Source organism: Anabrus simplex, chromosome 1, assembly GCF_040414725.1.
Source record: "Anabrus simplex isolate iqAnaSimp1 chromosome 1, ASM4041472v1, whole genome shotgun sequence".
Taxonomy (NCBI): domain Eukaryota; kingdom Metazoa; phylum Arthropoda; class Insecta; order Orthoptera; family Tettigoniidae; genus Anabrus; species Anabrus simplex.
In genome coordinates, this window is record NC_090265.1 from 97,178,528 (window position 1) to 97,206,186 (window position 27,659).

Sequence of the window (27,659 nt, forward strand, 5' to 3'; positions counted from 1 at the left end):
TCAGAGTGGGCGTCAACAACTCATGTCGTCGTGAAGAAGAACGTCAAGTTGAGGATTAGGGGTAATTACAAACCTAATCTAAACCCGTGGATCATCATCGATGAAAGCTGCCTCTGTGGATCAGTGGTAGAGTGTCGGCCTCCGGATCCCAAAATAGCGGGTTCAAACCCGGCAGCATTATTGCCCTAATAACCGTTGTATAGTGACGAATTTTGGCATTTCAGCTCATGTCTCTCTTATTACAGATCATCTGTTTCTTTTCAAATGATGATTATTATTATTTTTATATATAATGTCCCTCAGATATTTATTTACTATAGACTTCTCAAAAATATGCGCTGCCACAATAGGCAAGCATACCATATATCTTAACAATTTGAACAATAGCAAAGACATGATGAAGGAAAAGAAAATATAATATAAATTTGTATTGAGACAACAACAAATTGACCAATTTGTGTCTATTGGACGGTGCGTTGTATCAAGGAAAATAGACGTGATGTCTCAGTATTCTTACAGAACCTCTGAGAACAGACTAAATTTTGAAATACGCCACCAATAATGTTACAAGGCAAATCAGACTTTAACTGCTCTTTCTGTTCGTAATTACGTACAGTTTAAGCGTTGTTTATTGTAATGATGAAGATGATGATAATAAGGTAAGGGTTATTCTGCCCGAAGGCAGGTCCGAACCTCTGCAGAGGTGTTCCTGAGCCGGAGTTTACGTGCGGAAGGGTGGACAGTTCCTTTCCGCTTCTCCATTCCCTTACCCCCACCAACAGCGCGTGGCAACCCATCCAACCCCTGACCACGCCCAATGTTGCTTAACTTCTGAGATCTCACGGGATCCAGTGTTTCAACACGGCTACGGCCGTTGGCAATTATGATAATAATATATACATAAAGCATTATAAATTTTTATGCCTTACAGCTGTAAGTCTGCAAACCTCTCTGAATTAATTGTGCGCCTCCATAATCCTCTATTTACAGTTAGCCATGAGACCACATTTAGTTCTACAGTTATTATCTTAAAAATCATTAAATGATTCTAACCATCGTCGCCTTGTTTTTGCTGTATTTCTTTTTTCCTCCATGGCCAAGTCCATTATACTCCTAAAAAACCCGTGGTGCAACAGCCCCGAAGAGCCATGGCTTACTAACAACCACTGCTCAGCCCGAAGGCCTGCAGATTATGAGGTATCGTGTGGTCACCACGACGTATACTCTCGGCCGTTATTTTTGGCTTTCTAGACCGGGGCCGCCATCTCACCCTTAGGTAGCTCCTCAGTTGTAATCATGTAGGCTGAGTGGACCTCGAACCAGTTCTCAGATCCAGGTAAAGATCCTTGATCTGGCCGGGAATCGAACCCACGGCCTCAGGGTAAGAGACAGGCACGCTATCTCTACACCGCGGGGACGGTCATTGTTCTCTTAGCTAACCTATATTCCAACATTCGCCTCACATGTTCCCACTACCGAAGCCATCTATACACACAGCTTCGTCCATCGAGTTAATTCCCAACCTTGCCTTTATTCCCCATTCCGTTTAGCCCCTGCTATTGTTCCCATATGTAGCACTAATTATCGTACTACCTTCATCTCTGTTACTTCCAAATTATGCATAAGATATCCTGAGTCCACCTATCTTTTACACCCTTGCAGTAAAACCTGTCTGAAAATAGATAGCTATAGCGATAATTTCGTCTGATGATGATGATAATAATAATAATAATAATAATAATAATAATAATAATAATAATAATAATAATAATAATAATAATAATAATAATAATAATAATAATTGTTACGGAGTTATCCGTGGAAGGCAGAGGTGAAAGAAGGTGCGGGCTGGAACGAGTCGAACTACAAGTCCGAAAGATGAATTAAAATTTAAATAAAGGTTATATTTTCAATAGACAACAAGATTTAACAAATTTTCACTAGGTGAAATAACAATTAAAAAATCAGGTACAATTGTAACATTACAAACGAAAGCACAAGTTAAGAGGTCATTACAAATTCTGAGCTTCGAGCCCCAAGTTATAATTCCTGAGCCCTCAGCTCACAACCACAAATTACCAAAGGGCAGAAAACCCCTCATTACATGGAGCACTTGCTCCCAACTTTTAACCTCAAGCCTCCCAAAGGCACTTTTCAAAGACAAGAAAGAGCTGAGCCGCTCTCAATTTTTCAAGCCTCTTAAAGGCAATACCAGACTTTACAGTAACTTGCCATCAAGGCACAACTTACAAGAATTAAACAGGGGTATCTTGTACCCAGCCTACAGGGCCTTAAAAGAAAATTAATAGGTTACTTAAATGGCCCAAAATTACCAAAATGAATGGAGGCGTTGCTTGCACTCCTACATGAAACCTTATAAAACCTAAGGGGCACTAGGCCGATGACACAGGGGCTATTCCCAAACTAGGGAGATGACTCGTATAAGAAAATTTTAATACATTAAGAGTAGAAAATCGGTTATGAAAACGTAGTCAGCTCAACTCAAAAATGAAGGGGAGCTCGAGAGGGTAAAGCACTCTCTATCCCCGATTTACAGTTAAATAATAAGAAACTTTTACATAAGCCGGCACTAAGTTACATTTTTCGAAAGGTAGGTTACATTGAAAAAGTTTCGGACCTTCCCTGAGGGCTAAACTGCTGAGCTAGCAAGAATAAAGATGTCAAAAGTCCATTACCTTGTAGAAGAACTGCTGGCGGATGAAAGAGGCGCTTCCCGCCTCCTGCTATACTTCCATACACTAAGCAAGATGTTGTACGAGTGGCCCAGAGCCCGGAAAATCAGCAGTTTTTATACTCTCGGGGAAGATTCGAGACCTTTCATGAATGATTAAGACACACCCACAGTCGTTTATTGGGTAGCTTACAGTTACACATCAACATTGGGGAAGAAAGACGCCATTGGCTGAAAATTAATGACAGAAATTTACGATTGGCTAATTTCAAAACTGGCGGAAAGAAATATTAATACTGCCAACCCACAAATGAAAGAACATTTAGTAAAGAACAAACTTATGAATACAAAATATCTTCAAGAAAAGTTCCTTCACTTCGCACCAGGGTGCATGATCATAGTTCTTGGTAGAGACACACTTCTTGATAATTAGTAAACAAAACAATTCGAAATTAACTCAGTGACATCTTCTGATAAACGGTTGAATTAATCATCATCATCATCATCATCATCATCATCATCTGTTTACCCTCCAGGTTCGGTTTTTCTCTCGGACTTAGCGAGGGATCTCACCTCTACCGCCCCATGGGCAGTGTCCTGGAGCTTCATACTCTTGGTCTGGGATACAACTGGGGAGTATGACCAGTACCTCGCCCAGGCGACCTCACCTGCTATGCTGAACAGGGGTCTTGTGGAGGGATGGGAAGATTGGAAGGGATAGGCAAGGAAGAGGGAAGGAAGCGGCCGTGGCCTTAAGTTAGGTACCATCCCGGCATTCGCCTGGAGGAGAAGTGGGAAACCACGGAAAACCACTTCCAGGATGGCTGAGGTGGGAATCGAACCCACCTCTACTCAGTTGACCTCCCGAGGCTGAGTGGACCCCGTTCCAGCCCTCGTACCACTTTTCGAATTTCGTGGCAGAGCCGGGAATCGAACCCGGGCCTCCGGGGGTGGCAGCTAATCACGCTAACAACTACACCACAGAGGCGGACCGGTTGAATTAATTCGGTTTTAAAGTTCAGAGTTTCACCTGTAGAGGAGTACTTTAAGGCGGAAAATTCAAATGTGCGGCGTATAGGTGTACCAACCGGTACAACAATAATAATAATAATAATAATAATAATAATAATAATAATAATAATAATAATAATAATAATAATAGATCAACTAGAAAAAGAGTTAGGAGAATACCGAGGAGGCTTTAGACACTGGAAAAGTTGTGCTGAACAGATCATCACTCTAAACTTAAAATGGCATACTGCAGGAAACAAAACAAGCCTACAGTAATAACATTTGTTGACTTTAAGAAGGCATATGATTGTATATATAGACCTTCAATGTTAAAAATTGTAATGAATTTTGGACTCCATCCTAAATTGAAACCCGATAGAACTTACTTTAACTACCTACCAGATCCAAAGTAAAGTTTAGAGGAGAGGTTTCTGAACCACTTTTTATTAAAACAGGTTTAAGACAAGGAGACTGTTTATGACCATTAATATTTAATTGTGCATTAGAATTTATAATAAGGGAATGGTACAAGGTCAACCCAAAGAACATAAAAGTTGGAAGCTCCAAACAAAATTTAAGTTTAAACTGTTTAGGATTTGCTTATGACCTTGCTCTATTGTCCAACAATATTCAGGAAACTTGACACCAAATTTAATCTCTACAGGAAATAGCACAAAAAATAGGTCTTACAATATCCTTTGAAAAACTGAGGCCATGTTTACACATCCCCCAGTGGTAAATAAAATAACAATTGATGGACAAGAAATAAAAGCTGTTAATGAATTTAAGTATTTAGGAGAAATCATGACTTATAATCTTAATGTGAAACTGGCTGGACATAAAAGAATAAATAAATTAAACAAAGCAAATTATACTACCAAGACTACATACAATAAAAAAAGTTTATCAATAGCAGCAAAATTAAGACATCATAAAACACTCCCACAGCCAGAAATATGCTATTGAAACCATTTTTAAAACTACTAATACAGCTGATACAGACAAAATACAGACAGAAAGAAGAATAATTACAACATGCATAAATCAAAAGTATGACGTTAATTGACAATGGAGAATAGCATCAAATATAACAGTTTATAGGGAAATTGAACCAGTATTGAGTACGATTAAGAAAAAACGTATATCATTCTTTGCACATCTTATCAGAACACAAATATAAATATAGAAGTTTCACAAATAGGAAAAGTCCTCTCAGTTTTAATTACTGCGTTGATGGGGTGAAAGTTCCTTTTGGGGATCATTGTAAGTATCTAGGTGTTAATATAAGGAAAGACCTTCATTGGGGTAATCACATAAATGGGATTGTAAATAAAGGGTACAGATCTCTGCACATGGTTATGAGGGTGTTTAGGGGTTGTAGTAAAGATGTAAAGGAGAGTGCATATAAGTCTCTGGTAAGACCCCAACTAGAGTATAGTTCCGGTGTATGGGACCCTCACCAGGATTACCTGATTCAAGAATTGGAAAAAATCCAAAGAAAAGCAGCTCGATTTGTTCTGGGTGATTTCCGACAAAAGAGTAGCGTTACAAAAATGTTGCAAAGTTTGGGCTGGGTAGAATTGGGAGAAAGAAGAAGAGCTGCTCGACTAAGTGGTATGTTCCGAGCTGTCAGCGGAGAGATGGCGTGGAATGACATCAGTAGACGAATAAGTTTGAGTGGCGTTTTTAAAAGTAGGAAAGATCACAATATGAAGATTAAGTTGGAATTCAAGAGGACAAACTGGGGCAAATATTCATTTATAGGAAGGGGAGTTAGGGATTGGAATAACTTACCAAGGGAGACATTCAATAAATTTCCAATTTCTTTGAAATCATTTAGGAAAAGGCTGGGAAAACAACAAATAGGGAATCTGCCACCTGGGCGACTGCCCTAAATGCAGATGAGTATTGATTGATTGGTATGTATACACCTGACACCAGAATTAGCGGAAGAAGAATTGAAAAAATTATTGAATAGCAAGATTAATATTAAATGGATCACGGAAATTAAGGAGGATATTAAAGAATTATAAATAACAATAGACAATCTCAAAAACAAAACAAAAAATATTAAGATACTGTACTTCAAGACACACATACCAGGCTACAGACCAAGATCAATAAAAGGTCTAATGGGAGGGTATTTTCAACAGAACAAAGGAAGGCAGCATCTCTCAGAATGAAACAATATTGGGCTGATAGGAAATTTATAAATCCTTTGTATGATTGACTAGAGTGGTTCAATGTAGGCCATAAAATGTAAAATAAATAAATCAATAATAATAATAATAATAATATCACTACACGAGTTAAGTTTGTAGCTCAACAATATTATATATTTTTTGTAGGTACTGAGCTATCAGGTTCCGATAGTTCAATATCGCGCTGAGCCTTATCTATTCAGTCGAAATGAGAAGACAATTTGATGTTACTTGTTTATTAAATTAGCTGATTATTCCTATGTACAACTGTTAATTAATTACATCTCTACTATGATCAGAGATCGAACCCGTTATCCGAGACGTGCGAAGCCTGAGAGCTTACTAGTCTGTAGCTGACTGGTTGACGAATGAGTATGAGCCTTATGAGACTGTTGGTTTTATACGCTTAGCTTTCAGGTTACAATCACGTGTCAGTCCACGGGAAAACAATCTTACATGTTTTTGACAAGATGGGTTGGTGACGTATAGTTGAGCAATATTGCAACACACTTGTGAAATATTGCAGTAAGTCGTGAGTGCCACCAAATCTGAACAACACATATTTTCTCAGAAAAGGAAACCTTGTTATTGTCAAAGTTTGTTATTCTCAAGAAACCCATGTTTCTTGGAGAGTGCTTCCTAAGTGAAATAGTATGAAGCAATATAATTTTACTTCCTTGTGAAACGACCAAGTATGGTCTTAGTTAGTGGCTTATAATATAATATATATTTAAAATCCCAAGTTCTGGACTGTGAAAGTCCTGGACTCCACACTAGTTGTCGGGATACATAACTCACGAACTCAGTTGCCGAGTTCTCAGGTTTCTAAATTACTGCATTTAATTTTGAAAATATATTTTGAAATTCATAACTCAGCCTTCGGGCTGACAATCTAGCAGGCAGACAGAACTCACAGTTAGGAAGCGAAAAGACCACTCGATTTTTTTAAGGATTAAAAAAATGCGACCTCATTTACTCCTTGCACAGCAAATGCAGGGCTGCTAGTCTTCAATACGGAAGTGAAATGCAGAGAAGATTATGTTTGTTCTTCCTTTTTAAGATGTTGGTTGCGATTTAATTTACTGCTACACCTACACAGCACGTTGCATGTTAGACAGAAAGAACTCAAATGCCCACTCAACGCACACGCCAATTAAAAACGTTATTCCGAACTACACTCTTTAGGGAACTATATGTCGAGTATAACATCACAGTTGAAAAAGCAAACTGCTCAATAACTCCAAGCAACGCCCCTTTTCTTGCTCGGCCGGGTGACTCAGCACCTTTATTTCAACACCTCGCCGAGCTCCAAAAAAAGCATATCGGCCTGACACCCAGTGGGAAGTCGGCCTCCCTTACAATGCCCAACTGCATCCTACACGGCGTTGATCTCGCCCTCACTGATCAAGATGTACTCAACCACCTTCGCCTGCAAGGCTACCCAGCTGAGAATGCATCTCGGGTCCAGGATAATTTTCTTCCAACACGGCGGGTCCTGCTTCAACTCTCTACAACAGCTGCCGTCCAGACACTTCTTTCCAACGGGGTGACCTTCGCCGGCTACTATTACACAGAGACGCCATGTCCTCACTACTTTGCAGACGCCTTTGAGCCGCCCATCACAACGCCGTCACCTCACGGCAAGTCACAACTACTGCCATCGTCCTCGTTCCACACCACCCTTGTCACTACCACAACACCTACTACCCTCACCACTTTTGCTCACACCTCCTTTCATCCTCCCATCACCACCAATGATATGTCCCATCCTTCCCCTATTATGTCATCCCGTATCCCCACCCCTCCCACCTCTGACCACCCCAGCCAACAATCCGCCTTCATTCCGCCACCCGCAGATGATTTTCTTCAGCCACCCGCAGATGACTCTACCACTGACAAACGTACAGCTGCAGCACGTACACCACTGTCTCCATCAACGCCTGACCGTTCTACTATGTATACCTGCGTCGTTTGCGGCGTGGATCCCACTATACCTATAGCAGCAATAGCCCATGAACTTCGCCTGGCGAAACTACCAGTGAGAAGAGCATCTAGGATTTACAACGAACTTGGACCTACATTTCCAGTACGCCTACATCTCCCGACTCAAGACGCCGCTCAACGACTCATCGCCCACGGTACGCACCTCTACGACCGCTTCCACTGGGTCGAACCGTCTCGATCACTTCTCCAACCCCTGGCCCGATCTAACACACCTCGTCACCGTCCCCGGGCAGCCCCTCCTTTCCACTCACCTCATCAACACCTCCGTGCTTATCCTTCCCCAACTTCGCCTACATCTGATCTACTTCGCCTACTCCTCACATCTTTAGTTAACATCTCTTCTGTGCTTCCCACCTCGCCTCTCACTTTACCCTTACACCTTAGTATAAACCTTCGCCACGCTAGTATGTCTTAATAATCATGTAATATCTTTGTAATATGTCTTAAATCTTTGTATCGTTATTACAATAAATACTCTCCATAACACTAAACCCCCTTAGCCAAGAGGCCTTTCCTTTTCCATCCCCATTCGTCAGATCGCCTTTTCCCATCCCCCGCTTTCCACAAATCTTCCCAACCCCGCCCAAGCTCCCTTCAGGGTGGAGAATGAAAACGTTCTCGAACGAACGAATCACAGTTCTTAGATTTCCACCTTTTTGATGAAAAACTGCATTTTGTTTCTGAGTAGAAACAACACAAGCAGGATGATCATTTACGTAAAGACGTAAAAGATATTTCGCAGAAAAACCATGGCAAATATTCCTTTGTAAAGAAGAGAAATAATCATTCGCAGCAGCAGTCTTAGAACCTCTTCCCCTAAAATCAATCAATCAATCAATCAATCAATCAATCAATCAATCAATCAATCAATCAATCAATCAATCAATCACCACTGGCCTGCACTTAGGGCATTTTCAATTTTCAGAAAAGTAGGGGGGGGGGGGTGTTGACAAACGTCATTCTCTGCAGGACATGCAGTAATAGCTACCTCATATAAACCGACTTAATGAAAAATTGTTCTCAACAATTATCACACAAAAAATGAAAGCAGAAAAACGCTTATCATTTCAATAGACTACTGATGTGCTTTCTGGACAGGCAAGTGACAATTCCTAGAAAATGTATGTGTTAAGACCAGGCCCGTGTTTAAGTATTTTGTACCCCTGGAACCGAGCATATTTTAAACCCTCTATTGTTTGTAAATACCTTCAGATGTATATTTAGTAAGCATAATATAAACATTTCATACATAAATAATGTCCGACTCGTTGGCTGAACGGTCAGCGTACTGGCCTTCGGTTCAGAGGGTCCCGGGTTCAATTGGTTAATTCCAATGGCACGGGGGCTGGGTGTACATTATGTTCTGTATTCATCATCATTTCATCCTCATCACAACGCGCAGGTCGCCTACGGGAGTCAAATAGAAAGACTTGCACCTGGCAAGCCGAACCCGTCCTGGGATATCCCGGCATTAAAAGCCATACGACATTTCATACATAAATAATATTAAAAGGTTCTTAAGAAACAACATAAAGATACATTCGAACCTAATAAATATACAAAGAATACGCCACAATATTGGTACCAAACTTCCAAGTGCAATTTATCATTGCAACAATATAGAATTCTCGTAGGCAAATGATGTTGTTGCTTTCGTACTAGAGAGCACACTAATCACATTTTCAAAATCCACAGTAAGGGATTTTCCTCTTTTAATAATAGCTAGATGATTCAAGAGCTCCTGAGTTGGGATGTACGTCAGTTGGTTTAAGCATCCGCCGCCCTTGGGACCTGGGCCCATGTGGCCCATGCGTAAATACGGGTCTGGATAAGACAGAACAACAACATAACTCCAACGAAGCAAGAGGTCTATTCGAGAAATTCTCCAGCATCACTCGAAAGTTTAAAACCCGCACTTGAGTGGTAGATGTTGAATAGGATTCGGAAGTTTATGACCTAAAGAAGTACAGAATATGCACGCAAATATGCCCTCAATAGTAGCAAACTATGCTTTAAATACTAACTAAATATACTATAAATATTAGCTAAATATGCCCTAGATACCAGATAAATATGCTCTAAATACTAGCTAAATATGACTTAAATACTAGCTCAAAATGTCCTAAAACTACCTAAATATTATTTAAATACTAGCTAAATATGCCCTAAATACCAGCTAAATCTGCTCTAATTACTAAATATAGTCTAAATCAGGGCCTGTCAAACGCCCAAAATCTCACGCGTGCAGACAGCGGCGCAGAGTTCCTGTGCACAGTGCATCAGTCCCGCTCGGCTCGGCTCGGCTCGGCTCGGACCAACGCTTCGTCTCTGAGCTACTTGGCTAAGCTTGGCTCAACTCGGTTCGGATTTGGAGCGCAACGGAGCAAGTGAGCAAGCGGGAGACAGGGGAGCGAGGGAGACAGGCGTGGGGAAAGAGAGAGACAGCGCTATTGCTCCAAATAGGGGAGTGGGGGTCTGCACTCTGGTCAACCAAGCGAAGTGATCTTTTGCACCGTGCACAGTGCATGCACCGGGCGCATGCACCCTGAGAGGCCCTGCTCTAAATACTTGCTAAATACTCTAAAAATTGGCTAAATGTACCCTAAAACTAGCTGAATATGACCTAAACACTAGCCAAATATGCCCTAAAACTAGCTAAATATGACCTATGGAAGGTAAAAAATTGCGCGAGTACATTTTCACCGCTACACAGAAAACCCTAGAATTATGGATACGGTTTGGGGCTTGCAAGACGAAAGAGCGAGTACAGATTCTTTGGTTGTTCCACTCTCAGTAAACTCTTCCGACGTGCAATGGTCGCAGATAATGAATGCATACTTTGACTCTGCCCACAGGAGAGATAAATAGTTCCGATAAATCGAAAGAAATATGACTATATCCAGAAAAGAATGGCAAGGCTCTTGAATTGTGAGAAAATTAAAGACATTCTAGACCTCGTAATTATAATACTAATAATTAACCGGCCCTGTGGTGTAGAGGTAGCGTACCTCTCACTTATTCCAAGTCTCTGAGTTCGTTTTCTGGCCAATTCAAGGATTTTAATTATGGACTGAGGACTAGAACGGGGTTCTATTGATACGAGATGTTATCAAGCTCTCAGTTACAGGAAGAAAGTGCACAGTGAGAAGATAATGCTACTTATAGCCTATATTTAATCGTATCAGAAACATAATATACAACGTCAAACATGTTACAATATAAATAAAATACTCCAAAAATTGGTTGTACAAGCATATTATAAATTCTAATATGAAGGTAATATCACATCACATGGGCTTACCCTTCACAAATAAAATGTAAATGGAGTGTGACCAGTATCTAGCCAATTCGCACGCTTCCTTGATGGCATCAATCAGGTTCTGAGGAAAACATCTAGTTGGGCACAATTTGCAGACAAGGAGACGGCTCATGGTCTGATCTTCCCCGCATTCGCACAGTGTGGAGTCGCAGGCGAATCCCCACTTTCTCTTGTTGGTCTTTGATCTGCCAACTCCAGGGCGCAGCCTGTTGAGTGCCTTCCATGTTGACCAACTTTCCTCGTGACCTGAAGGGAGACTCTCAGGAGGTAACATCCATTCTGCGAGGTAGCTGTATCTAGAACTCCACGAATTTACTCGAAATTTTGAAGGTGATTCATTGAGGCTTTCTTTTGAATGAAGGAATCTTTTTCTTGACTTAAGCCTTCGGGTCGCTGGTTGATATCCATATAAGACATGGGTCCTCGAAGCGAAGCGAAATAAGTTATTTCATTCCTACCACCGCAGTGGCAGGCGGGCCGTCAGCTGAACGAGCAGCTCTTTGGCCATAGAAAGAGAGAAGTTTGGAGAAACAAGTTGCACAATGAAAGTATGTGTTGTACATACATAATGTGAGAAGTACGTGAAGATGGCGCAGGGGTTAGGCACCCACAAGGGGAGCCCAGGAGAGAGACCCGTCATCGCACCCCCGAGAAGCAAACTCCCACTAGGTCCCTGTTGAGTGAAAAGAATGCACATTGTTTTGCGTATCTCGGGCGCGCATACGAAGAGGAGTACAGAGAATTACAAACTAGAGTTTCACATGTATGGTGCCGGGACATTATGCGGGTTCGGTGTGAAGTGGAAGGAATTAGGGTAGTGTTGTGACAGGAGATAGTAGAGGGTGGTTGTGATGTTAGTTATTGAGGTGGCGAGAAGGCGAAGAAGGTCCAATATCGGGAGAGGCGACAAGGAGGATGTGGGTGGCAGAGCGGGTAGGTAAACAGGTTGCGGAAGTGAGGTGGGCGGCGGGGCGGATGGGGGGCGGTGAGGAGAGTGAGGAGGAGGGGAGCGTACGATATGGGGTGGGGAGCGAGAGGGCTCCATGCGGTAGGTTCGCCCGTGAAGATGGACGCCGGTGGTGATTAGGCGGTCTACGTCGGCTGCAGATGAGACTTGGAGGCGAATCATGTATGTTGGGCCGTTGGCGTTGAATATACGATACGCACGACGGGCCGGAACACCTGCCAATTGGAGTTCGGTCAGTATGGTCCGTTCGGTGATGGCAGGGTCAATGCCACGAATGACAGCTCTGGGAGGATGACGGCTGTTGGGCTGTAGGCGAGACGTCTTCCTGCTTCGGGGTGAGGGGCGGAGCTGCGACGGTGACATCCGGATGGTTGGCAGAAGGTTGCTGGGAACTGCGGAAAGTGGTAGGAAGGGAGGTGGTGGACATTGACATGATAAGAGAGGGATGGCTAGTAGTGTAGCATCGTGTAAACGACTGGGATAGTAGCAAGTAAAGTAGAGTAGCTAGTACGCAGTAGAGTAGAGTGGGTTTCCGCTCTGGTAAAGTAACTCTACCACTATCATACCCCCTCCACCGGAAACGAGCTCCGAGAGCTGGCGGAGAAGGCCGAGGACGCTCGATTTTTCAGTTGGCGCGTCATTCGCCTATTCCATGTGTGTACTGACGGTATTCCGCTGAGTAAACTGAGCATTTTTGTGCGTTATTTGGTGGCAAAATCAAGTGTACGGAAGAAGAAATTTGTAGAACTGACAGTGAAAAAAGAATGTTTATGGAACATAAACAGCATTATTTACAGAAACTAAAATATGAGACGGGCGGCGGAAGAGAACTTGATTACGAAAATGGGTAAAGAGGGTTTTGGTTTTATGGAACTTGAACAGATTTTTTTTAAATACGATGTACCTAAAACCAAGAACTGTCGAAAATTCGTAAATCCAAGAAGTCTGGAGGTGGTGCCGCCGACATCTACACTCCCTCTCTTAAGTGGTTTAGTAAAGTATAATTTGCAAGGTAATACTGAAAGCCGTCCGCCTCTGTGGTGTGGTTAGTGTGATTAGCTGCCACCCCCGGAGGCCCGGGTTCGATTCCCGACTCTGCCACGAAATTTGAAAAGTAGTACAAGGGCTGGAACGGGGTCCAGTCAGCCTCGGGAGGTCAACTCAGTAGAGGTGGGTTCGATTCCCACCTCAGCCATCCTGGAAGTGGTTTTCCGTGGTTTCCCGCGTCTCTTCCAGGCAAATGCCGAGATGGTACCTAACTTAAGGCAACGGCCTCTTCCTTCCCTCTTCCTTGTCTATCCCTTCCAATCTTCCCATCCCCCACCAGGGCCCCTGTTCAGCATAGCAGGTGACACCGCCTGGGCGAGGTACGGTACTGGTCATCCTCACCAGTTGTATCCCCAGATCCAATGTCTCATGTTCCAGGACACTGCCCTTGAGGCGGTAGAGGTGGGTCCCTCGCTGAGTCCGAGGGAAAAATCAACCCTGGAGGGTGAGCAGATTAATAAAGAAAGAAGAATATTAAAAGCCACAACGTAACATTATAGCTCAGTGATATTAAGGGGAGGTGCACCTTTGGAGGTCAAACAAATGCAGGTGTATTGTCCTATAATGGAGAACAGACCTCCCTCATTTCCATGGAAGAAGGATTAAAAAAATACCTAAACCTATAATAGTTTCGAAGATGCAACAACAAATATAAACAAGTGTCAGCTGGATTGTCCCTTTAGATGAAGCTTTCTCAAGTTTCAGTGTAACACAGCGTGTTCATCATATGTCTCGACGTGTTTAAGTTAGACAATGGTGCAGGACTGTGTACTTTAATCATATTAATAACATACATAGGGATCTTCTACCTCGTATCACTTGACAATGCCATTAATTTTAAGCAATAACAGTATATGTCCACAACAAATAGAATAATTTTCCTATTTTGTTTAGAATATCCAAAATAATTATTGTTTACAGTACAATGTCAGGTCTTGAAACTTAATCTCTACACCTGGGCCGTACAAGCAACGAACAAACGAATTATATAAATAGATCAGTAATTGGGGTATTTATGGCAAAGGGGCTACTACAAATTAGGCCTACGGCAGCGTGATTTACAGTGTACTGATGGCTATTATCATTGGCCAAGAACTTCAGAGTCACCTCAAGCTTAAATCTCGGTGTTATTGCATTTCTCATCACTGTGTTGTGTCTTTGAATTTGCGGTGTTATAGCATCTAACAGTGTCTGGAAGTTATCAGGCTTCGATCTCATACACTTTCTGTATTCTTCTTTATACTCTGTCGCAAATTCTCTCAGAATTAATGTTGATGCCCAGATAGTATCTCTCCTAAGCCAGCCTCTTACCCATTCCCTTCTTTCCTCATTTGCTTCTTCTAATGCTTCACTAACCTCTTGCATTAATATGTTTGCAAATGTCTTTAAACTCTTCGTTACGATGTGCTTGCGTCTTGACATGGTGCTACTACTCTACTGTATGACTCTACTCCCGTATGAACGATACAAGTGTCAACTCTACCAGACAGTGGTAGAGTAGAGTAACGTGGCTACTCGACTATCTACTCTACTCGCCTCGCTACTCTACCCGTGTAAACCAGCCCTATGTGTAGAAACAGCGATAGTACTAGTAGCGGTTATTGTGGACGAAGTAGATATATGGAGCGGGGGGAACAACTGTGCGGGACGAAGGAGATGTGGAGGAACGCTGAAGATAACGTCGAAGGTAGTGCGCAGTTGTTGGAGGATACACTCGGGAGGGGGCACCACTTCATAAAGTCGGCCGTTGATGATGGGTCCGCTGGTGTCGAAGGCTGATGCGGTAGCTGGATCGGAGAACTGGACCAAGATCTGCGTTGATGTGCCATGAGTGGTGCGATCCTTAAGCCGCATAAGACCACGGATTGGGAGTGCGTCGGCAACCGTAATTTCGTCAATATCAGTGTCCACACCGAAGATGAGACGGGTTTCCATGATGAGTAAGGGGAGGCGACAGCCATCTAGGCGTCTGCCCGTTTAGTTATTCTTGGGCCGACTGAGTTGCAGTAGAGAAGAGGACCACCTAGCCGAAAAAAGCGTGTGGACATGCTACGTACGAAGAGGATGGGGGTCCTCGACGTTATCACGTTTTCATTCCCCACCCTGAAGTGGTTGGGGCGGGCTCCTTAGAGAGTGACGCTCTCGCTCGGGCCGGGAGATGCGAAGAGAACCGGGAGGTGTGAGAAATGTGGAAGGTGGGTAATGCGGTATGAAGAAGTTAAGGAGATGATAATAACGGATGTGTAGGTAATTTAGTGCTTTGTGGACAGATTTACAAATACTTGTATAGGAGAGAAGCCAAGGAGGGAAGGTTTAACCAAGGTTGGAAGGGACAAGATGAGGTGCAAGGATGTGATAGAAGGAAGAGAAGTTAACAAGAGAAGTGAGTAGGAGGCTAAGGAGGTGAGAGGTCGGCGATGGTGGCGAAAAGTAACGGGGTGGGGGTGGATAAGGTCGGAGATGTGGAATAGGTGGTTGAGGAGGAGGGGCAGGCCGGGGACGGCCACGAGGTGTCGTACGTCGGGGCGAGGTTTGGGGAGGCGAGCGAGATGGTTCAACTCGATTGTGGCGGCCATAGAGGTTTATCCCGTTGTCGATGAGGCGTTGAGCGTCTTCGGAAGTTGGAAGATGGAGTCTGACTAAGAAGGTCGGACCGTCGACGTTGTGGATGCGAAACGCTCTTCGCACGGGCAGTCCTGATTGGCGGAGTTCCTGGGCGATGACGTCAGCTGGTATACTTGGTTCCACACTGCGAACGACGCAGCTATACAGGATATTACGATCCGAAGGTGGTGGGGTCCATGGTGGACGTAACATACTTCCAGGAGTATCAGGAGTAATAGTTCCCTCGGCAGGTGGCTGAAGAGATGTGTTCTGGGGACGTGATAGATCAGGGGCGGGAGGGATGGGGAGAGAAGACATCATAAGGGGAAAAGGATGGGACATCGTTGTGGTGGTAATAGGACTGTTGAGTGAGGTGTGCGCAGAGGTGGTAGTGGTGGTAGTAGTAATGGTAGTAACGGGGGTGGTGTAACTAGAGGACGCGTGTGCTGGTGGTTACAGGTGTGGAGGGGTTGCGATGGGCGAAGCGGCTGTAGCGGGCGCGTTGTCCATGAGCTGCACGACGACGTTGGAAGGAGTAGATTCCACACGGTGAAGGCGATGTTGGATGAACACACCATTGTCGTGAATGTTGAAGTAGGCATCTGCAGAGTCGATATACAGAAGTACATCCGGTGATGGTGCGGGGCCGTTGTAGAGTCGTGCGGCACTATGAACGCCGAGGATGTGCAGATCGGTCTGGATGGCTTCGTCGGAGATCACAAGGTTTACATCACGGACTATACAGGTATAATACATGGCGCGAAGGCCGACTTCCAACTTGGTGTCTGGCCGATATGCTTTGTTGGGTCGGCTGGGTGCGATGTTAGAGTTGCTGCGTCACCCGGCCGAATCAAAAATAGTTTGGAATGAGGTAATGGAGAAGACAGTCCACTATAGAGACAGACGACGAAGGCGTGTTGTCAAGAAGTGTGTGTTGGGTCCTCGAGTGCAATGCGTTACATTACTCTAGACTGGCTGCAGACCAGATGCGGCTTCATAATACGATCTGAAAAGCTGCAGAACCACCAGAATGAAAGATTTAATATATAGCAATGAGCAGTCCCATCCTTCATATTGTGTGTTGTTATCGAGCCAAAGATCGATACCCATTCAGTTACTAGAGATCCGACAAGCTTTCTTGGATCTGTGAACGACAGCACAGTTGCTTGAAAGCATGAGAGAGCACACTTAACTACAGCTTTTTCCGATAGGTGGCTTAAGATTGCTCATAAGGTTCTGTATAAACTGCACTCCTTACAGTACGACTGGACTATGAAAATATCAGTTCGTGTGTATTGGATGAGCTATGTCCCCGAGACGTCCCGATTCTTGGATTCGTTGGCACTTCCTTCCCAAGCGCGGATGTCTCACTCTCTCCTCTCTTGTATCACCCTCTTTGGGACGATCTTGTCTTGCTGGATGTGAAAGGAAGGACATGACTTGACGATTTGTATTGAAATATCACTGCTCCAGGTTGGCGCCTTGCTATTAGATAATACTGTGACAGCGAATTATTTCAACGGTTTAAAGTGACTTCCTATCAACACGGGTTTCAGTAGTAGTCTTTCACTCTTCACAATGCAGCTGACAAGATGAGACAGCCTTAAAATTAATTACATTACTAACATAATGAACATCAAGTAATCATGAATAGACCTGTGTTTCTCCGTAATGGTAGTGAATTCTTCGCAGTTAGGTAGTCATGAAAATGAAAACAGAAACGTTAGTATCACCCCGTATCAGATAATGTTCCCCCTCCATTAAGAAAGTACTACTACTACTAGAACGTTTTCATTCTTCCCCTGAAGGGGGAGGCGGTCCCCTTAGACGGTAACGCCGTCTCTCAGACGGGAGATTTGTTACGGTGAAGGAGATACACGGAGAAGACGAGGGGGTTGGCAGCCGTGGCCTATAGTAGGAACTGTCCCAGTGTTCGCCTTAGTGCAGGAGAATGGAAAACCATTCTCAGGACAGTCGACGGTTGGGGCCAGCATGAGGTCCAGCCCTGCCCGTTTCCCGAATGCAGAGGCGAAGAGCCACGGTAGAGTCGTGGCCACCCCTCCTCTGCTCGGTTGGCCGGTCGGAGTGCAGAGCTGTTGGACCACGACCAGCTGTGGCCAACTGTAGGCCGAGATCCACTCTGTATCCACCGATCTTAAGAAAGTTGTTGTTCAAAAGCTTTCATTCTCCACCCAGAAGGGGTGGGGCGAGCCACCTAGAGGATTACGCCCTCTCTCTGGCCAAGAGATGCGGGCATGTTGGGGAGATGTAAAGGAAGAAGGAGGTGGGAAAAGGATGTGAAGAAGTAGGAGACGGGAGGGGATTTCTAGCCTCTTGGCTAAGCATTGTATAGTTTTATTTATTGTTACAATTTGGTCATGTTTTATATATAAATTGTAGGGTTTTTTGCTACATCTACAGTTACATAAATTCATAAGTATACTTAAAAAAAACCTTCTGATGTGATGTTCTTGCAATTCACACACGGGCGCCCACAGGTTCTTTTCCAGGGGGGGGGGCACATTAACAATTTTCTTGAATATGAAAACCAACATAACGTCAGCAACATTAAATTGTTTACAGAAATTTCCGGTTATAACAGATGCTAGATGACTGTCAGCAAGTGCAGTTTATGAAATAACCTAGTATGATATAAAACAATTGAACATCAACCTTTTTAGAATTCCACGGGGGGGTAGCAAGCGCTTCCCCATGCGGGTGCCCATGAATTCACATGCTATAATCAGATACATAATGTGATGATAGAATATATACTGTGATATACTATAGACTCAGCTCATATATGGCATTTTAATTAGTTACAATGTTTACAAGTTGATGATGTATGTGGAACAATAATGGATAAATGAAAGAGGATGATATAATTAGAAGAGTGCATATTGACTGACAGGGCGGCCTGCATGGTCTTGTTTTCTTGGATGTAAAAATCAACTAGGTTCTAGGTTGTGGGTGGGTTGAATTGGTTGCTCAGTCACAGTCCGCATTATTGGGGTGGCCGGTCTGTGGAGTGGGTGAGGGTACGATGGAAATGAAGAGGAGAAAAGACATGTCGGGGGGTTTTGAGGGGAAGTGTAAAGAGTTGGGATGGGAGCGGGTTGTTCGGACTTAGGGCTTTATCTAGAAATCTCTGGGAAAACAGGTCTACTTTGGGAAAGGGAAAGGTGTCATAAACTCCTTGGTGTGATAGAGGGGAGGGAGACGCAGGGCTATTCGGACAAGGCGGCTTTCCATGGACAAGAGAGGACGGTAAAGGTTTGGGCAACAGCTACCCAGGCTGTGGGATCTGCTGTAGGTGATAGCAGATCAGATGAAGGTTTTATAGATTAGGAGTAGTAATTTGGATTTGAGACCCCAACTGGTGCCGGCTAGCCAGCGAAGCAGGTGGGATCTGAGGGAGGCTTTGTTTTTTGTATTGAGGAATGGGGGGGAGTTGGGTGCTGGTCTATGGTAATGCCAAGGTATTTGAGAGTACGTTGAGGACGGATAGGGGTCTTGTGGACTTCCAGGTGGAGTTGGTCAGGGTTGCGGGTGGCAGAAAGGTAGCCCTTACGGAGTTGGAGCAGGATGGTTTTTGTTTTGTTGGGGCTAAGGGATAGGAACCATCTGCCGCATCAGGTGGTAAGGTTGAAGGGTACGGTTAATGGCTTGGACCGGTGGAAGCGGTGCAAGGAGAGTAGTGTCATCTGCAAATTGGAGAAGCTGAAGTGGAGGAGGAGGTTGGGGAATGTCTGCCACAAAGAGGATGAATAACAATGGAGAAAGCGGAGATCCTTGGGGCACTCCAAGTGACATGAGGAAGGGTTGGGAGAGAAGGTCCTGGATGGATATATGTGTTGTTCTATTGGTGAGGTAGGAAGAGAAGAAGCAGATGAAGGGAATGGGGAGAGTGAACAAATGAAGTTTATAGATTAAGGCCGGATGAAAGACTGAGTCAAATGCTTTGTTGAAGTTGAAAGTGATAAGAAGATTGGGTCGAGCTAGGTTGAAGTTGATGGTGATATATTAAAGAAAGTGGAGGAGCTGATGTGAAGTGGAGAGACCAGGGCAGAATCCGCATTACGAGGGGGCAGAAAGAGGTTGGTTTGGAGGGAGGAGTGGATTCGGCGGGCCTAGAATTGTAGATAGGATGATAATCAGGCAGATGGAATGGTAGGAATCAGGGCTGAATAGGCCCTTTCCAGGTTTAGAGAATGTGAGCATTATGGAACGTTTCCAAACAGTGGGATAAAAGCCAGAGGTAAAGATAAAGGTGTATAGGGAGGATAAGAGTATTTAGAGTTCCTCGGGGGCTTGATGGACATGTCTGTAGTGGATTTGGTCTGGACCAGGAGCAGTGTCATGTGTGCGGGATAAGGCGTTTGAAATGTCAGTGGCTGTGATAGGGGTGTTGAGGACATGGGGTGTAAGGCTATAATCAGAGGAGGGTAGTAGAAAAGGGGAGGAAAGTAGACTTTGATGGAATATAGTATCGATTTGGGAACAGAGGTGATAGATGGAAGGAGTAAAGCATTTTTGGAAGTGTGAGGAGAAGATCTTCAGTTTTTCCATGGTGTTCGTTGGGGACTTTCCATTATGGAGAATGAGGTAGGAAGGGTGTGATTTTGGCAGAGGAGGGAGGACAGCTTTTGCCAGAATGTGGAAGGGGATGCATGCTTGGAATTGAGGGTGGTACAGGTTTGAGACCAGAATCTTTGGTAATAAGCCTTTAGGTAGTTGTTGATGGTTCCAATTTTTGACGATAGAGGCGGAGCTATGGTTTCTATGGAATCGGCATCAGCGGGAGCAGGAGGAGGTTGTGGCAGAGATCTGGAGATGTGATTTCAGTATCCTGACCAATTGGCTTTGGAGAAATTGGTGATGGGTCGTGGGGGAGGGGGATTAGAACACGAGCCATAGGTAGTGATTTGGATTAAGACTGGAAGATGATCGCTGTCTATGCTGGGGAGAATGAAACTTTTATGAGTTTTATGGGGGATGTATGGACAATAATCACATCGGGGGTGGTTTCTGAGAAAGGGCGCGATGGTCCTGGGAGTGGAATAAATAAAGCATGAATGCTATGAAGAAATGTGTCAAAGTTGTGGAGTTCGGTGTTTGATCTGCCATGGAGGTTGAGGTCTGTTAGAACAAGAATGGCAGAATGTTGTGGCAAGGTAGTTAAGGAATGTGGTGGGTAGGGGTGTTCGTAATCGGATATAAATTGTTGTGAGGTGTAATATTCAGTATCCAGAATAAACGGTTGCATTAATGGATTCTGGAAATAAATAGGGGTATTGTGGGATGTGAATACGAATCGGGAGAGATGGGTGGGTGGCTGTGGTGCACCACCATGACCGACACCATCTGGGTGGTCTGATCTATGGAGTGTGAAATCAGGTAGGTGAGCGGGCTAGTTGCGGCGGAGAATGTTTTCATTAAATAAGATGGTTTCGGCAGGGCGTTTTTGAAGAAGGGTCTGAAGGTGGGAGCGTTTGGAGGAGAAGGATTGGATGTTAAGAAAAATAATGGAGATTGGGAGGGATGGTCTCTTCTGTTGGGTGTGCTCTCCATCATACAAGGGTCTCAAGACGGTGTACTCGAAAATGGGTATTTAAACCAGAGTGAGTTGTCTGGAAATGAAGGTTGAGGGCTTGGTTTGCTACTACCTGCAGGTGGGTGAGAACGAGAGGACGGTGGTATGGAAAGATTTTGAGGAGTGAAAGGATGAAACAGTGAACAGTGTATTTGGTGGATAATGGGACGAATTGAAAGGAGGCCGGTGGGGTCGGTGAGTCAATAGTTCGGACGGGGGCTTCTAGATCTGGATGGTTTTCAGGGGGAAGGGGTCGGACTTTGCATAGGCAGGAGTATGTAGGATGGCCTTGGCCGCAGGTTTTAGAGAGGGGTGGGGCCTGGATATTGGGACATTGGTTAGTGCGGTGTGTGTGAGTACAGTGCCCACAGACTGGTTGTTGGACCCAGCATGGAGCGGTGATGTGCTGATTGTACAATATAGACTGCTCACAGTGAATTGGTTGGTGTGGAGGGGCCTTAGATAGTTTTATTCTGTAGTGCAGTTTGAATATTGAAACTCCGTATTTCAATAGGTGATCGACATCAGAGGTGGTTGGAAGCAAAACGCGGATCATGAAGGTCGGCCGAGACGCGTTTTTTATTCGGATTACCTTCCGTGCAGGGATGTTCTCTGCATTTCATTCATAAAGAATGACATCATCGGTGAGGTATGGGTCGACTCTCCTGATCATGCAGCTTAACCCTGGAGTGGTCGCGATGTGTGTATGAGACCCGGACAGACATACTTACTGGTGTTCCTGTTGTTGGAATGTACCAAACGCTTTCCCCTCCCTGGTAGCTTCTTGGCTCCCGACCTTCGACCGAACACAGTAGCCCGCTCTCAGTTGCGTTGGAAACTTTGAGTGTATAGGTTGTTCATGGTCTCGCAGACCCGGTGCGACTGTTAACGTTGGTCTTTTTTGTCAAACTTCGCATTGTTAGCTTAGTACAATTTTTCTTCCGAGTAACAATGGATGAAGCTAGTTCTGGGTATAACTACCCTGTGCAAGCACCTGCCACAGAAGTTCCCAGGAAAGGAAAGAGATATCATTTCTACCCAACAAACAAAGACAGGAAGACATCCTTCACCTGCCACAAGTGCCAAAATTTCATTTGCGGAGAACATGGACATCTTGGTTGCAAAATGTGCATAGAAATTGATAAAAGTGATGTTTCTCTGTACTTGGATGTGTTTCTAAAACTAATTTGATTTTTATTTTATGAATTATGACACATAATTCACATATACCTAAAATAAATCCATATTTTTGTACCAATAGTTCAAGTGTGAAAATCTCAAAAATATGTTTTATTAAGACTGTGTAGAAAATATATGAAAGTGTTGCTTTGTGCATGTAGATGCAGGAAAAAGTGAAAAAACATGATGTGAAATACATTTTAATGTTGCCATATTTTACCTTTCAAACGTCAACAGAAAATATTCAGTTTTTCAGTGTAATTATAAAAATGCAGTTTTTGGTTAAGAAACAGGATAGTTAAATATTGTAGTCATGTAAACTGCATTAAAATAAACAAAGTCATGTCCTGTAATACTGTAATTGGAAATAAAGTATAAAAATCTAATAGTAAGACACTGAGAAAGAATGGGTCTGAGAGACCCGGTGCGACCATTAATATTGACAAAACCCATGCGACCACTCCAGGGTTAAGAGACTGTGCATGGGGTGTGGTGAAGGAGTTTTGGTGCTCGGTTGTGAAAGCTGTTGAAAAGGGGTAGGTGAAACTAGCGGAGTGACTCAAATGGTGTTGATCAACTTGTGGGCCACCTCTTCGCCATTGACTTTGATAACGCAACCATTTGAGGTTGGACAAATGTCGACAATCTCCTCTCATTTCATATTGAAACGATGAAGGGTACGGAAGATGGTCTGAGAAGATCGGAATTTGGGGGCTGGGTTCCGGAGGAAGAAGCTATGGATCCCTTGAGGGCGTTGTTGGATGGATCAGATAGTATTTATCAGGTTGGGTGATTGTGACAGAGGAAGAAATCGGGTGGCTTAAGCGGTGTTTATTCAAGGTCGTAACTTTAGGGCCTGCAGGGCCTTCAATGCAGGCGGACCGACCTTTAAGGGGGCCCGAAAACTACTCGCATAAATAAAATTATATAGTATAATGTCACTCTGTACGGAAATGATCAGAGCCGTTCTGTAGAATCAGTCTAAAGAGTTTTTATTTTAACTTAAAAAATACAATTTGTACGTAGAGGAATTGCCATTCGGTTGCATCCAACAGCAGTTTATTGTGTTGAGTGTAACACAGCACTGCTGTAAACTTGCTATCTCTCGCAATACAGCAACACGGTCCACCTGCCCCAAATTAATCAAAACTGGGCGAGTTGGCCATGCGGTTAAGAGCGCGCAGCTGTGAGCTCGCATCCGGGAGATAGTGGGTTCGAACCCCACTGTCGGCAGCCCTGAAGATGGTTTTCCGTGGTTTCACATTTTTACACCAGACAAATGCTGGGGCTGTACCTTAATTAATGCCACGGCCGCTTACTTCCCATTCCTAGGCCTTCCCTGTCCCATCGTCGCCATAAGAACTATATGTGTCGGAGCAACGTAAATCAACTAGCAAAAAAAAAATTTATTCAAAAATAATACAGCAACAAAAATTGATATCGTATTTTAGTTAGAAACTGATATTTGTTGATGTGTCGTGCACCTGAGTTCGTATTGTGTTCAAATTTTGTTGAACATAACTTTTGTCACACATTTATTCGACAACAATGTATAATGCCAATAAAAAATTGGTGTAGTAACAGTCAACTCACTTTCGAACGAGCTCTCTGCCCATAGTTAGTATTAGACTAGACTTTGATATTTTTAATATTTGATATCTTTCGAACTTTATTTTGAACAGTTTTAATTTAATTTTGTTTGTATATTTTTTATGTTGTAATTGAACAAATTAATATAACAGAGAATTCGGCCTGGGTTACAGAGTATAGTTCTGTAGTTACCAAAAAATTAAACTAATTAGTTAGGTACAAAGATCTAAGTGGTGGATGAGGGGCAGTTCAACAGCTCAGCCGTTAGTAGTATAATTGGACAGTTCGGCCGCCACCGCCACCGCTGGCTCCCAGAGGCCACCTCCACCGCCACCACAGCCAGAGGCCTCCCAGAGGCCACCTCCGCCGCCACCGCACTGGGGGTCCTCCCAGATGCCTCCTCCACCACCACCACAGCCAGAGGCCTCCCAGAGGTCTTCTCCACCATCCGCGGGAAATTTGAATTTGTAAAGAAAGCCACGTGCTTTTTGACAGCTGTCATCGACAACAACGCATCGCTAACCTCAGTAGTGCCATCTTGACGGGCCTAAACCTCAGTAGTACCAACTTAACCTAACTAGCGCGAGGTAAACAAAGCCACGTGCTTTATGACAGCTACGTGCTTTTTGACAGACAACAACGCATCGCTAACCTCAGTACTGCCATCTTGACGGGCCTAAACCTCAGTAGTACCAACTTAACCTAACTAGCGCGAGATAAACAAATACACGTTCTTTAAACTACAGAGCACCGTGCTGCACTCTTTATCGCAGTAGCTGCAAATTCGTCACCTGTCATCGGCAGTGCTGCCATCTTGGCGGGCCTAAACCTTAGTGCTACCAACTTAACCTCACTAGCGTGAGATAAACAAATCCACGTGCTTTTTTGACAGCTGTCATCCGCCATCTTTAAACCACAGAGCACTGTGCTGCCCTCTTTATCGCAGTAGCTGCAAATTCGTCACCTGTCATCCGCAGTGCTGCCATCTTAACGGGCCTAAACCTTAGTGCTACCAACTTAACCTCACTAGGGCGAGATTAGAATCGGTAAACAAATCCACGTGCTTTTTGGACAGCTGTTATCCGCCATCTTTAATCTATAGAGCACAGTGGTGCTCTCTTTAGCTACTTACCTTTGAAATGTGGTGGCGGATAATTTGAAAAATGCTTTTTGACAGCAGCCATCTTTAATCTAGAGAGCACCGTGCTGCCCTCTTTAGCTAGATACCTTTGAAATGTGGTGGCAGGAAATTCTACATGACAGCAGCCATCTTTAATCAAGAGAGCACCGTGCTGCCCTCTATGTGGTGGCGGCAATTTCAAAAATTCTACATGCTCTTGTTTGGAAACAAACTCGCGCGCTTTTTTGACAGCCGTCATCCGCCATCTTTAATCAACAGAGCACAGTGCTGCCCTCTTTAGCTAGATACCTTTGAAATGTGGTGGCGGCAAATTCTACGTGCTCTTGTTTGGAAACAAAGCTATGTGCTTTTTGACAGCTGACATCCGCCATCTTTAATCTATAGAGCACAGTGCTGCCCTCTTTAGCTACTTACCTTTGAAATGTGGTATGTCACAGCTGTCATCCTTAGTGCTACCAACTTAACCTTACTAGCGCCAGATTTGAATCGGTAAACAAACCCACGTGCTTTATGGACAGCTGTCATCCACCATCTTTAATCCATAGAGCACAGTGGTGCCCTCTTTAGCTACTTACCTTTGAAATGTGGTGGCGGATAATTTGAAAAATGCTTTTTGATAGCAGCCATCTTTAATCCAGAGAGCACCGTGCTGCCCTCTTTAGCTAGATACCTGTGGTGGCAGGCAATTCCACGTGACAGCAGCCATCTTTAATCAAGAGGGCACCGTGCTGCCCTCTTTGTGGCGGTGGCAAATTCCACGTGCTTTACAAACTCACGTGCTTTTTTCTGACAGCTGTCATCCGCCATCCTGCATCACAAACCTCAGTGCTGCGCTCTTTAGCTAGTTACCTTTGAAATGTGGTGGCGGCAATTTGAAAAATTCTATGTGCTCTTGTTTGGAAACAAAGCAACGTGCTTTTTGACAGCCGTCATCCATCATCTTTAATCAATAGAGCACTGTGCTGCTATCATGCGGGCAATTTAGTCAGCTGTCATCCGCCATCTTTAATCTACAGAGCACCGTGCTGCCCTCTATGTAGTAGCGGGCAATTTGAAAAGTTCTGTTAGCTGTCATCCGCCATCTTTAATCAAGAGAGCACCGTGCTGCCATCTTTAGCTAGATACCTTTGAAATGTGGTGGCGGCAATTTGAAAAATTCTATGTGCTCTTGTTTAGTAAACAAAGCACGTGCTTTTTTTGACAGCTGTCATCCACCATCTTTAATCAATAGAGCACTGTGCTGCTATCATGCGGGAAATTTCGTCAGCTGTCATCCGCCATCTTTAATCTACAGAGCACCGTGCTGCTCTCTGTAGTAGCAGGCAATTTGAAAAGTTCTGTTAGCTGTCATCCGCCATCTTTAATCAAGAGAGCACCGTGCTGCCATCTTTAGCTAGATACCTTTGAAATGTGGTGGCGGCAAATTGAAAAATTCCACGTGCTCTTGTTTAGTAAACAAACTCACGCGCTTTTTGTCAGCTGTCATCCGCCATCTTTAATCTATAGAGCTCAGTGCTACACTCTTTAGGTACATACCTTTGAAATATGGTGGCGGATAATTTAAAAAGAAAAATTCTACATCAGCCATCTCTCGACGCTAATTGCACAAGATGGTGGCTATACATGACTCCTTAAAGGTGCTTATGCAAGATGGCCGCTATACATAGGTTCTTATGAGATACCCTTGGGATGCTTGCGCAAGATGGCGGTTATACAAGGCTCCTTATGAGACGCCCTAGAGATGCTTGCGCAAGATGGCGGTTGCTCTTATGAGGCGGCTTAAGGGTCCTTGCACAAGATGGCTAGAGATGCCCTAAGGATGCTTGCGCAAGATGGCGGACGCAAAATGGCGGCTATACACGTCTCCTTATGAGACGCCTTAAGGGTGCTTGCGCAAGATGGCTGCTGCTCTTATGAAGAAAGCTAGCTTAGAGGCTAACGTGTCGTGCTAGTTCGATTCATTAAATTTGGGGCTTAAATGCATAATGTTAAATATCTCGAAAACGGTGCATCGTAGAGCAAAACGGACAAAATTTTTCTACTCAATACCTCGGTTCGCAGTATGGGGAACAAGTAAAACATAGTCTAATGATGAGATCAACGGTTCGGTTCTAACTTAGGCCCTTTGGCATTAGCTCTGTTTCAGCTTGTGATGAAGCAAGTCTTCGTAACATGATCAGGTCTAGCTATGGTAGAGGGTATAACGTACCGTGCAGGTTCGATTCATTACATTTGGGGCTTAAATGCAAAATGTTAAATATCTCGAAAACGGACAAAATTTTTCTACCTGATACCTAGGTTTGCAGTATCA

General features: G+C 44.0%; 1 protein-coding gene across 2 annotated transcripts in view; it reads left to right on the top strand.

Moving 5' to 3' along the window:
* LOC136884362 (aminopeptidase N) overlaps nt 1-27,659 on the top strand; it is a 386,248-nt gene that overhangs the window by 32,921 nt on the left and 325,668 nt on the right. The window lies entirely within an intron of this gene.